Below are 14,626 nucleotides of genomic sequence, written 5' to 3'. Positions count from 1 at the left end.
ACAAAAAAACTGTTTACCAAAAAAATAATGGCTACGGGTCTGTAAGACCCGGCGCGGCGCTCCGTCTGGAGTTACAACTTAAAGCGCCTCGACTGGAAGGTTAATATGGAATCTGACAATTATAATCTAATTAAAATTTTAGGTAAATTAAAGTAAGTAAGTTAATATGTTCTGTTTTTGTAGATGATGAACAAATAGTTTGTGGTGATTAGATTACGTGGCCAAAAGTTTCCCTACAAAGAAGAATATTGTGCACTATGTTGGTCAAATAATGGACTTGACAATGAATATGAAGTGAAATTTTTAAGACACTCAAATAGTCGTTTTCATTTTCCATTAGTCAATGATGTCGCCACAATTTCTAGAAGTGATATACAGTCAAAGTTACATAAATCAATTTCAATTAGAGGAACTTCACGCCTCTCTAGCTTTCTAACATTTAATGTTAATTTTGACAACTTAAATATTAAATAAAATTAAATTTCAAAGTACTGTACTGCAAAGAGACTGCAAGTCTCCATGGGTTTTTAACAATTAATGTCAATTTTGATAACTTAAGCAGTAAACAGTGTACGTTTTTAAGAACTGTAGTTTTCATTTCTTTTTGTCCAAATGTGCCCCAGGCATGTCCAATACTGCCCCACCGTGGGGCACATTCGGACAAATGCGATTTTTTCTTTAAAATTATTTATAAGAAAAATAAATATTTTCAGAAATAACATCGAAATTAGTTACATAATATATTATATAATGTACTAGCACATATTTTACATTTTGTATGCCTTTGGTCTCTTCGGAAAATTATTTTGAAAAAAGTGTACAAACCTGCTCCACTCTACCCTACGTAACTTGGGGAAAGCGTACATAAATGCAGCAAGAAAAAATTTAAGGAAATTGATTGTACTTCATACAAAATGAAATTTTCAGCCAATGTTTCCGAAGAACAGANCGATTTGCTTTACTTATTGAGCTACACGAATTTGAAAATAAAATAATGGAAATTAATTTTCATTTTTATTTTTAGAACATCGGTAATAGTGATACATACATTCTTAATTTAAAAGGTTTTCGAAAATTCCACCTCCTACTTCAATACAATTGTCAGCACGCATGTGAATTGCTCGCGTTGCATTTCTAATATTCGCGTGCTTTTCTTTTATTTGCGTTGCAGCATTAACAATTATTTGGATTAGAGTTTTGCGTGTTTCCACTTTCTCTTGATAAACCAAATCCTTCATCCAACCCCAAATGTTGTAATCTAACGGATTGGGGTCTGGAGACCTAGCTGGCCAAATGTGTGGCCCACCTCGACCGATCCAGCGACCAGGGTAATGCTCATTTAGGTGAGCAGTGACAATTCGGGAAATATGAGGTGGAGCTCCATCATGTTGCAAGTATATTCTTATTCGTCTTGCCAGAGGTACATCTTCAAGCAATCGCGGGAGTTCTTTCTCTAAAAATTGTAGATACTTTGGTCCATTAAGACGACCTTCAGTAATAAATAGCCCTATAAGTTGATCGTATAACATTCCACACTACGCATTAACGCTAAATCTACGTTGAAAATTACTTTCTACGGTGGCATGAGGGTTGACGTCCGACCATTGATGCATGTTATGGGTGTTGTTGATACCGTCTCTGGTAAATTGTGACTCATCCGTAAATAAAATGTACCGATACAAATTCCTATTATTATTCAACCACTGACAAAATTCCACCCGCCTAGGGAAATCTTCTGGCTCCAGATGTTGAACATGCTGTAGATGGTATGGATACAACAGATTCTTGTTTAATGTTCTCCATACTATCCTATTGGGAATCACTAAAGACGTGGATATCCATCGTGTACTAACACCGGGATTACGCTCGGCCATAGTAAGGATATTCTCTTCTTCTACAACACTGCTGACTTACCCGTTCGTGGCGAATGCGAACACTTGGAAGTGAACCAGTTTCTCTGAGTGCATGAAAAGTTGTGGTAAACGTTTTCGGGGATGGAATGCGATTATTTGGGAAACGGCGTTGATATTCCAGTGAAGCTAGAGTAGCATTTCCATCGCAATTACCCAAAACAAACACCATANGATACAAAGAAAAAAAGCAAAACATGTGAAGAAGATTCAGAGACGGACACAGAAAGTGTAGATTTGCATTTCGCGGATTCTTCAGATGATGAATTAACCTTAGCTGAACTTGAGTATCATATGATGGAGGAAGAGAAGGATCAATCAGAATCTTTGGCAATTGATGAAACTACTGAAATTTTAAAAGATTCTTTTGTCTTGGTCAAATTTCAAAATAATGTTCACTATGTTGCTAAAATTTTGGAAGCTGTAAACTCTAATGAATTTAAAATTTCGTATTTGAGAAAAAGTGCAAAAGTTTCAAATTCATTCTATTTCCCGGATGTTCCGGACATTCATATGGCATTGAAATCAGATTTTGTAATCCTGTTGCCAAGTCCGATACAAACAAATAATAAAAGGCTTTCGTCATACTTTAAATTCGGAGTTGATTTTGGTAACATGATTGTACGCTAATTAAAATCTTTTGTTATTACTTTTTATTAAAAATAAATATTTTAGTTTTTTACTTTTTTTACCGATAGGTATTTTTTGAAAAGAAAAAATGTTTTTGTTCCTTCTTTGAGTTGATTTAGTTTTTTTAGTTTTTTACCAACGTTTTTTGAAAATAAAAAATGATTTCGTTCTTTCACAACTGATTTTTTTTTTAAATAATAAATATTTTTATACTTGTACCATTTTGTTTCATGTTTCAAACTTTACCACCAGTGGTACACATTGATACAAAAACATCCATGTAGATTTTATTTTTTTTACCTAAACAGTATGGTTTTTTAAAAACTAACTACGGAGATTTATAGCTAAATATCCAATAACTATGCAATAAAAAAATTAGATTATTTAAATAATAACATCGGAAGTTATACAGAATATTCGAAAAATCGTTTCATTGTGTACCACTCTCCCCTAACCATAAAAGGAAAATGTATTCCTTTTACATTACTTACATTAGATTGCAATTTTTGTAATAATGTAATGCGAATTAGCCAAATATTTGTTATTTACACAGCTTCACGAGAAAAATATGGTGATAGTGCAATTGGATATGTAGAGTTGAAACAAGAAAGTCCTTTATGCACTGTAAAAGCAAGAGTTTGTCCAGAACACAGAGTTCGATAGAAGGCATATTCTGTATTGTAGATGAAATTGAAGATAAAATTGTGAATGTTCATTGTCAGGACTGTGCTGCTTCTTCAGGTAGGTTTAACTTCTAACGGGGCATTGGATTTATAGTGACGTACTTTTAAGACACAAGGGTATTCATGTTTCTGTAGTAGCATATTTTTCTATAACATATAAGCATAACTGATTCTTTAAAAATTTTGAGACAATTTAATTTTCATACTTATTATTGCTATCAGTGATGATAATTTCAATGTCTATTTTTTATAAAAGTTGGTAAACATTTAAAAAGTTAATAAACCAGTCTGTAGATGTTATTTCTAATCGGATTCTTTTTAAATAGGTACTCCATTTATCTTAGTATTTGTTGTAGGTGGTTGCAAACACTCATTGGCTTTTTTAATGTGGGTCCACCGACGCGACGGCTACGTAGTGAAGATCCTGCACCCACTGAAGTGTTCTCATTTTAAGTAAAATCAAGTCTATCGAATGTAGGAACTACACGGACATTTATAAAAGCAGAAGACTGCATCACAATTTTCGGCTTCAAAAATGAATATTTCATCAAATTTCTTTCATGCAAGATGTTATACAAATTGGAAAACAAAATAATTTAGATGGGCAAATATTAAGGTACAACTGTGATGATATGAAGCTAAACAAATTTGATAATTTGTCGATATATAATGTATTGCTAAAGTTCACTTCCAGCAGTGGTATCAATTTCAGTGATTTTTTGTCGTTTGCAAAAAAAATGACAGCTAAGGAAGTTGAGAAACTAACTCGTCAGCAAAATAGTCATTGTGGCATGAAATGATGTTTCCCGCATAATATAAGCATCAATAGCTCCTATCTACAATAATCAAAGGAAAACAATTCCTCCTATGTGTTTCCCGCGCAATATTAAGCATCAATGGCTCGTATCTGCATTAACTTATAATAATGTGTTTGTTTTATGTCTATGCAGTGTTAAAAACATGTCCATTTCATTATTAAATAAATTAAAACTATTTATTGATAGTGATAATCACTGATAACTTGAACTTAGGTGTAGCAAAATATATAATAGAAGATTTACAATTTTCAGGTAAGTCTAGTTGTTCATAGATAGCGTTTAGGCTTTAGGTTATGTTTGTCATGCATGGACCATTAATATTATAGGTATTTAGTAGCTATTGCAGTGATAGTTACCATAACAACATAATAAAGACTGTTTAAAGTAAAATATTTGTACTTGGGAATTATTTATTCCTAGTCGTAAATATAAATATGGAACTTAGGAGGTATTGTTTTATATGTTTCAGGAGAATAATATGAACCACATCCATTCCAGAACACATAAAATATTAAAATTAGCACATAAGATTCACGAGGAAAATTATATGGGGGAAAATTCAGTCACAAATTAATATTGAAAATAATATAAACACCTGAAACGAAGATTCTGAAACACCAGTGTGCTACAATACCGATTCTCAAAGTGAAATGGAAATCTCCGAAAATGAGTCAAATTATGAACCGTCTCTAGAGAGACTGAAGAATCTGCAGATCGTTCGTCTGATGCAGAATCAATCAACGAAGTACCAGAGAACATGTTGCCCTACTCTTCTGATGATACAGAAACGTGAAATGTAGACCAACATGTTCATTATGGAAAGATGTCTGAGGGGAAGAAAGAAAGAAAAGTGCTGTTAAGGGTGACTGGTAAAAATTTAAAAACCAAGAATTACGAGAAAAAGGAAAAAAGTATTTAGGGTATACTCGGGCAAATGGTAAAATGAAGCATGATACGTCAAGATGCGAAAGAAATATGGGCCCGCCTTGTAATTCCAATGCTTGTAAAAGGTCGAAGAACAGAAAATGTTCCTTATTTACGAAGGAAGTAAGACTTCAAATTTTTAATAAATTCTGGAGTGCTCAGCGGGGACCAAAAAAATTTTTGCTTGTTCTCATGTTAACCTAACAGAAGTAAAGAGAAAATCGAACGTCAGTAATAATATTATATCTCGTAGACAGGGAACTTTTCATTATACTTTAAGTATTGATGGACAGGAACATTTAGGGGTGTGTAGAAAATTTTTCTTGAGTACCTTAGGGCTGCGTCCTTTCACTGTTCAGGCTTGGGTGAGAAGCAGTACTCATGGAATGAAAGAGCAGAAAGAGGTCGCAAATAAGAGAAGAGACAAAAATCACCGTGTCCAGGCATTCAATGAATCTAAGCAGTATCTGCAGAAGTTTTTGGATGACCTGCCAAAGCAGCATTCACATTATGTCAGAAAAAGTACAAACAAGTTATACTTGGAACAACACTTTACTTCATATAAACAATTGTTTGATATATATAAGGAAAAATATACAGTGGATGGTGCTACTTCATTGGAGAGATTTACGTTTATGAAGTTATTTAATGAAAAAAATTTAGGCTTATTTTCGCCAAAAAAGGATCAGTGCGACATCTGTATTCAACATGAGCATAAAAATATACCAGATGAGACGTGGAATAACCACATAGAAAGAAAGACAAAAATAAGAGATAAGAAAGAAAAATACACTGAAAAAGATTTTACTTACCATGGATCTTCAGGCTCTCAAAGTATCACCAAATCTAAATGCTACGGCAATTTCTTGTAAGACCAAATTATGTTGCCATAATTTCACAATTTATAATGTGGTAACTCATGATGCCACATGTTATTGGTTTACCGACGTTGATACCAATCTAAATGCCTCGACGTTTGTTTCTTGTCTTATAAATTATATAGAGACGAACTGTATGACTTTGAATAAAATTCTGATTATAATTTATAGTGATGGATGTACATTTCGAAATCGTAATGTAGTGATCATTCCTTCTTAATTTTTCTGTAGAACGTGAAATTACTATAACACAAAAGTACTTCGAAAAAGGACATTCTCAAATGGAAGTCGACTCAGTGCATAGTTGCATCGAACGTAAACTTAAAAACCGCAGAATTCACTTGACTAGTGATTATTTGAGAGCCACAGAGGCTAGAAAATTTCCAAAACCATATGAAGTTATAAAATTGGAATATGATTTCTTTCGTGATTTTTCTCAACAAGAAATCTTTCGATATAAATCGATTAGGCCAGGCAGAATATTTTTAATTTTTTTAAATAATTTAAAAACTAGTAAGTGAAATAATTGGAAATTGTGCACATGCGTAAAACTTACGAACTGAGAACATACTTCGATATTCATGAGTGAAAAAAGAATTGAATTTATAAGAAAATCTATACATTTCAATAACACAAATCTAAATAAAAATAATGCTAACTACGATCGCCTACATAATTTGCAACCGATAATTGATCACCTAAATTCAAAATTTCAAAGTATTCATCTGGAAGAAAAACTTTCTGTCGATGAGCAAATATGTACTTCGAAGTCCAAACATCACACGAAACAGTACATGCCAGCTAAACCTCATAAATGGAGCTACAAACTTTTTATTTTATGTGGTGTTAGTGGATTTTCGTAGAAATTTGAAAATATTGGCAGAGAAAATAATGAAATAAATCGTCTTCCAGAAGAACCGAACCTTGGAGTTAGTGCCAATGTTGTTTGCTGAATCATTTACAACTAACTTATCTATACAAGGAAACGTGGAAAATAATACCATGTCAAATTTGCAAATAAATGTGAGCGCGAGCCAAACTGTTTCACAACCGAAAGAATTAAACCCGCAAAAGTTGAACTTCCTAAATTCCACAATACGATCCTTTTGATGATACAGAAATTGAATTGATTCAATTTTTAGAATCTGTCGAAACATTCATAAACGCTTTACATCTACCTCAATAGACCGACATACAATCGCGCCTGGTTATAAACATAATCAGAAGCAAACTAAAAGGACAGGCCTGAGATAAATATGTAGCAAGAAATTTGAAACTGTTTAATACAAAATTTTAGCGATCATAAATCACTTCAAACATGGCAGAACGAAATTTGCCTGTTGCAGCGTGATATATGAGAACCACTACCTAACTTTTGTAACAAGAGTCTGAGTATGCGCTCAAAAATTGTTCAGAAAATACAATTATTATATACTGATCCGCAAGAAAGGGCATCCCTTCAACTAGTATATACTTCCTTGCTTTTAAATAAATTAAAAAGTAATCTCCCACAAAATTTCGAAACAATTATACTGTCCAGGCCTGATTTAAATAGTCTAGAATCGGTAGTGCGGGCCATACTTGAACTTGCAACAAATTTCGAATATAAAAACATGAACCGTCGTCTACCCCAAACTTCACCACAAAGACTTCCTATACCACCTGTTAGACAAAACTTACCCCCTAAACTTAGCTATAATTATAAACCTCAATATTATTTGAATCCACAACCTGATTATCTACCAAGACAATTTCCATTATCCCAACCTTCTCCACGACAAACCCGGCCACCTATAAGACCTCCTCATGACCAACCTAAACCCTTGTTACCCACTAAAAGATCTGTGAACCAACAACCCCGCTTCATGAAATCATACCCAAACGACAAGGGACGATTTGAACCTGAATCAATGGATACCACTGGTACCTCAATAACCAAATATCAGAACCTCCCTCACGATGTTCAACATTATTGTCATGAATATGAATCACAAGCCGCAAGCCATGATTTCAACGAATATCAATATAGAAATTATCCATCAGATCCTGACTACCTAGAACAACCTGAGGAGTACCTCCAGCAAATTACTCCAGATATTACACCCGAAATTTTCAGAAAAGAGCCTCGAACGAAAGCCTAGAAAAATGATCTTTGAAAATAATTCTATTTTAGCTTCACCACTTTCTTATATCAAAATCCAAAACCCGCCTTTAAAATTGCTTATAGACTCCGGCTCCTCTAAAACCTCTATCGCCCAGATATTGTTGAAAAATATTATGCTCAATGTATATATCAATCATCGAATGTTATAAAAACATGCATGGGCCAAAAGAAAACAAAATTCTGTGCAACTATCCCCGCTTTAACGAATTTCAAAGTAACGAGAATATTGACATTTTACGATATGATTTTCACGATTTATATGACGGACTAATAGGCCCAGATGTAATAACTCAATGTGGGTTACTTTTTTACTATAAAAATGCAATGGTCGTTAATGAATATATTTCAATCCCTCTACAAGTTCGAAACGCTCCATATACAGGGTGGCCCAATGGGTATTGACGATTTTTGAGATGCCACTGTCCGAATATGAGTAAAGTGGAGGGAATATTCAACCGCTTAAAATATTCCGCATGTAATGCCATTTAGTAGCCATGGATACGTGGCCAGTGAACCAATGCAGCTTTTGCATTAGGGCGTATCACCGATCGGAATCTGTTATTGAGGTGCAACGACAGTTTCGGCATGAATATAACATTCCAAGGCATGGTAAAATTCCTTCGCGCAACACAATTTTGCAGTGGGTTGCAAAGTATCGTGATCAGGGAAGTGTAAAAAATGAATTTGTCGGTTCTATCAAAACTGTGCGTACACCGGAGAACGTAGAGCGAGTACGGCAAGCTGTAATAAGGAGTCCAGTTCGTTCAGCAAGGCGTCAAGCAGTAGCACTGAACATTACACGAAGAAGTTTGGGTCGAATTTTACACGAAGACCTATGATTTCATCCATACAAAATTCAAGTTGTTCATAAAATTTTACTGCAAGATTTACCAGCACGATTGCAGTTTTGTAGAATATTTCTTGATGTACTGAACCCAAATGTTTTAAATTTTATAATGTCTGATAAGGCGCATTTCCATTTATCAGGATATGTGAATAAACAAAATTTTCGATACTGGGCTGCTGAACAACCTCAACAAATTTACGAACAACCTCTGCATTCCGAAAAAGTTACCGTATGGTGCGGTGTGTCTGCATTCGGAACACGAGGCCCGTACTTTTTTGAAGAAAATGACCATACAGTGACTAACTTCATAACGGTATTTAGAGATGTTTCAAAAATTTTTACCTGCTGAATTGCAACGACTGGGGGTAGAAAATAACGTCTTATGGTTCCAGCAGGATGGAGCAACAAGCCATACTGCGCGAATTTGCATGGCTGCTCTAAGAAACATGTTTCCTGGACGACTTATATCCCGTCATGGTGATTTTAATTGGCTGCTGAGGTCACCAGATTTGACCAGCCCTGATTTTTTCTTATGAGGTTTTCGAAAATAGACCTTAAAAGACAACATTACTCGAGAAATCAGAGCAATAAACCAGGAGATGCTGCTACGAGTTACAGAGAATTTTCAATCACGACTTTAGGAATGTTTAGAAAAACGTGGTGGCCATTTAAGACATTATTTCCAAAAAATAATGTTCGTTGTAAAACTGCATTATGTGTGTAATAAAAATATATCTCTTTGACCTTGGTCGTTTCATTGGTATATCCATAATAACATTCTAAAAACCGTCAATACCCATTGCGCCACCCTGTAGATCTCTTCTTTATTAATAAAGAAATTTTTCTAATCTTATTTGACCCCTTCTCAAAATTCGGACAACAATAAAAATCGTATCTAAAAATACTCTTGATAGTATTCAAGGACTAACTACTTTCACGTCTTCCTTTGGAACCCCTAAATACATAATTCATGATCCTGATAAAGAATTCATTAATACCCTCTATAATGTAATGTAACCTTGACAAAACTGTCAAATAGTTTCTGTAGAGAGATTCCGCTCTACACTGTTAGAGTCTATGCGTATATTAAAAATGGAAGACCCACATAAACCATTAGAATATTTGATGAAGATAACTATTAAGAAGGAACAGCTTTACCACGTGCGAGGTTCAAGGACTAAAACCATGACGTCACATGCCGGGAGCACAACGTCACTGCCGGGAAGTGGAAGGACGATGTCACATCCAAGCAGCCATATTTCGAGTCAAGGAGGAAGGAGTACGTCACGTTCGATACGAGACCTGTCACATGGTAGAGGAGGTTCATCGCAGTCCAAGGCGCAGAATCCATGCGATGTATGTGGAAAGAGGAACCATCCATCATCAAAATGTCAGTATCGTGAATGTTTTTGTCATATTTGTCATAAAAAAGGGCATATTGCATCTGTATGTCCAAATAGAGTTGCAAATTATCATAATAAGTATAGAAATAACCGTATTAAAAAAGACAAAATTTTTTACAATATTAGAGATGACGATAATTCCTTATTTACTGTGGAAAATTCTACAGATAGTAATTGTAGTTCTTTTTTTGTGGACGTGATAGTCCAAAATAAAACGTACCAATTTCAGGTTGATACGGGAGCAAGTGTTTCTTGTATTTCAGATACATTTTATTATAACCATTTTTCTTCTTTTTCTTTAAGAGAAACTAGTAAAGAATTGTATGTTTATACGGGACAAAGAATTAAACCAATTGGTAGTATTGAATTGGGAATAAATTATAAAAATATTATAAAAAATTTAGAAATATCTGTTGTTCAAAATGGAGGTCCACCTATTTTGGGAAGAGAATTTTTACGTTTATACAATTTAGGTTTATCAGAGATTGATTTTGTGAGTAATAATGATTTGCAACTAAAAATGCTAATGGAAAAATATAAAATTTTATTTGATAACGGGTTAGGTACATTTAATAAAGGAAAGGCTAAACTTTTTTTTAAAAAATGATAGTATGGTACCAAAATTTTTCAGATCACGTTCAGTACCATATGCTTTGAAACAGAGGATTGAGGATGAACTGGAACGATTATTGGATTTGGGAATTATTTCACCAGTGGAGTATTCAGAATGGGCAACACCTGTGGTCCCGGTTCTAAAAAAAAATGGATCCATTCGACTCTGTGGCGATTTCAAGGTCACCGTGAATCCCTATTTAGAGATAAATCAATATCCTTTACCAAGAGCCGAGGACTTGTTTGCTAAATTAAGTGGAGGTATTGAATTCACTAAGTTAGATTTAAGTAACGCTTATCAACAAATTTTGTTAGATGATAATTCAAAAAAATATGTAACTATTTCGACCCATAAGGGGTTATTTACTTACCACCGCTTACCTTTTGGAGTTGCTTCAGCTCCAGCTATTTTTCAAAAAACAATGGATGCCTTATTACACGGGTTATCTGGAGTAGTATGTTTTTTAGATGATATTTTAATAACGGGATGTAGTAGACAAGATCACTTAGATAAACTTGATAAAGTATTGGAGATTTTAAAAAATGCGGGATTCAAAATTTCTTTAGAAAAGTGTTCATTTTTCCAAAGTTCTATAAATTATTTAGGGTACAAAATAGACAAAGAAGGATTACATCCTTCAAAAGAAAAAATATTAGCTATTAAAGAAGCCCCAATTCCTGAAAATATTACACAATTAAAATCTTGGTAAATTATTATGGAAAATTTTTAAAAAATTTATCAACAGTATTACATCCTTTGCATAATTTATTAAAAAAATCTGTTAAATGGGTTTGGACAGAAGAATGTAATCAAGTTGTAAATTATATTAAAAACAAATTAACATCTGATGATGTATTAGTTCATTATAATCAAAATTTACCGCTTAAACTAATAGTAGATGCTAGTGCGTATGGAGTAGGTGCCGTAATATGTCACGTTTACGAAAATAATATGGAAAAGCCTATAGCTTTTGCATCTAGAACGTTAACTAACGCTGAAAAAAATATGTCACAAATTGAGAAAGAAGCTTTAGCTATTATTTTTGGATTAAATAAATTTAATGATTATTTATACATGCGACATTTTACACTAGTCACAGATCACAAACCATTATTAACCATTTTCAATCCAAATAAGGGTATACCGCAGTTCTCTGCAAATAGGTTGCGTAGATGGGCAATTATATTATCAAACTACAATTATTCGATAGAGTATGTAAAATCTGATAAAAATATGGCAGATTTCCTATCAAGATTACCACTGAAATGTGGAGAAAATGAAATTACTGAAAACAATAATTTTGAATTTAGTAACTATTTTGTCGCTAGTAACAATGATTTTAATTTAACAATTGATGATGTTAAAATGGCAATGAAAAACGATGTATTTTTAAAAAAAATTATAAAATTTGTTAGAACTGGACAGTGGCCAACCTATACACATAACATTGCTAAATTTAAACCTTATTTATCAAAAAGATATGAACTGACAGTAGAGGAAAATTGTTTAGTATGGAACAATAAATTAATAGTTCCAAGTAAATTACAAAAAATGGTATTGAATCAATTGCATGCTACACATTTAGGGATAGTAAAAATGAAAGGTATTGCTAGGAGTTATTTTTGGTGGCCAGAGTTAAATAAAGATATTGAAATATTAGCAAATTCTTGTGAAGCTTGTAAATTAAATAGTCCCAGTCCCGAAAAAGGGAAGTTGTCTCTCTGGAAATTTCCTGAAAAGACTTGGGAAAGAATTCACATCGATTACTGTGGCCCATTTAAAGGAAAAATGTTTTTAATTGTCACGGATGCATATTCTAAATGGTTAGAAGTTTTTGTGATGAAATCTTGTACAACTCAAGAGACCATAATTAAATTAAGATCACTTTTTGCTACTTTTGGCTTACCAAAGCAATTAGTATCTGACAATGCAACAAATTTTACATCTTATGACTTTAAATTATTTTTAGAACAAAATGGAGTAGAACAATTGTTTTCACCTCCATATCACCCACAATCCAATGGGGCAGCGGAGGCAAATGTTAAAATTGTAAAGAACGCCCTTAAAAAAGCTATTTTTGCGGGGAGATCGGAACAGTTACATTATCTATTATCTAATTTTCTTTTTGACTATAGGAATTCAATACATTCTACTACTGGTGTTACTCCTTCTGAACTCATGTTTCAACATAAAATTAATGATCGTTTTAGTTTATTGTCACCTATAAATATTAAAAGCAAGGTTAATAAGAAACAGGTGGAGGAGAGAAAATATTTTAGAGGTAATAGAATTGTAAACTTCAAAATAGGAGATTTAGTTTTAGCTAGGGGATACAATGTAAATAATGTTTATTGGTGTAAGGGTATTATTAAGCAGAAAATAGGTAAGAATGTGTATTTAGTGGAAGTACCACATTTAAAAACTGTTTGGAAGCGTCATATTGATCAGCTGAAAGGTTTAAATAGTAGCAAGCTGAAACAAGGTGCTATTCCTGTAGAGCCTTTAGATAAACCTTCCACTAGCACAGATATCACACATAATAGACCTAAAAGAGTTGTTAAACCAGTTGATCGTTTAGCTTATACTTAGAACTTTTCAAATGTAGCATATAGTTTTGTAGTTTTTTTTTGTAGAAGAGAGATGTTGATGTAAGTACTGTATTATTAATAGCAATTGTGAGTACCTTGTATATATTGTATTGTTAAGAATGCTAGATTAGTTTTTGTAATATTTGTTATCGCTATAAAAACCACGGCGCTCGACACCGGGCAGTGAGAAGTTATCAATATATTGTAAGAATCAGCTCCAGTTGTTAATTTATTATAGTTAGCCTTTTCCTATAATAAGTAAGGTATTTAACAATAACAATAACTTCTTATAATAATTGTATCCACTCTGCCACACAGCAAACCCCTTTTCCAATACTGTTCCCCTCTATCTATACAGATTTTTCACCTATTCTTAACGAAGTTGAAACTACCCACGACTTCGTAGAGAACTCTCGAAAATTATCTGAAAAACTTATGAGCAAATTAGAAGCAAATTGGACCAAGGTAAACAGACACGAAAAGATAAATCAAAACTGCGACGAACCTGAACTCTTTCATCCCAATGATGATATTTATTTAAAGACAAAAACCCCCTTGTCTCGTAAAATCCAGAATCCTTTTGAAAAGGTAAAAGTTCTGCAAGATAAATATAGCTGACAAAACAACTATATTCTTTTATCATTCTTTTGTTCACATCCTTAACTTGACAAAAATAGGAGAACACATAAACAGACGTCTTGTATCTTCAGAAAATATACCTATAGAAAAACAAAGAGTATGTCGTCACAACACAAAAACCTATAGGTGTTCAACTGTGCAACTAAAAGACATCAAACGTTTGCGTAAGAGATTTTACGAAGTTCCGGTCAAAGTTGTCCAAGACACAAAGCTTTGTCACATGCTCTCTGTTACACCTACTCAACGCCATAGGTCAAACCAAAAATTTAAACAAAGAAACTCATCAGTTTCTTATTTTATTAAAGTTGGCAACAGGGCAGAAAGAGTTTGCCAGAAATTTTTTCTCGCAGCGGTAGGTGTATCAAAACATAGAATTATCACTGTTTCAAGGTTTATATGTGAGGGGCAAATTCCAAGAGAGACGCGGCGGAGACCGAATTTCAAAGAAAAGTGAAACAAAGAAGGAGAACGTCCGTGATTTCATAAGGAAATTTCGTGGAAGAGAAAGCCACTATAACAGGAAAAAATC

The sequence above is a fragment of the Anoplophora glabripennis genome, unplaced genomic scaffold, assembly GCF_000390285.2.
Source record: "Anoplophora glabripennis isolate ALB-LARVAE unplaced genomic scaffold, Agla_2.0 scaffold755, whole genome shotgun sequence".
Taxonomy (NCBI): Eukaryota; Metazoa; Arthropoda; class Insecta; order Coleoptera; family Cerambycidae; genus Anoplophora; species Anoplophora glabripennis.
Note: the sequence above shows the minus strand (reverse complement) of the source record.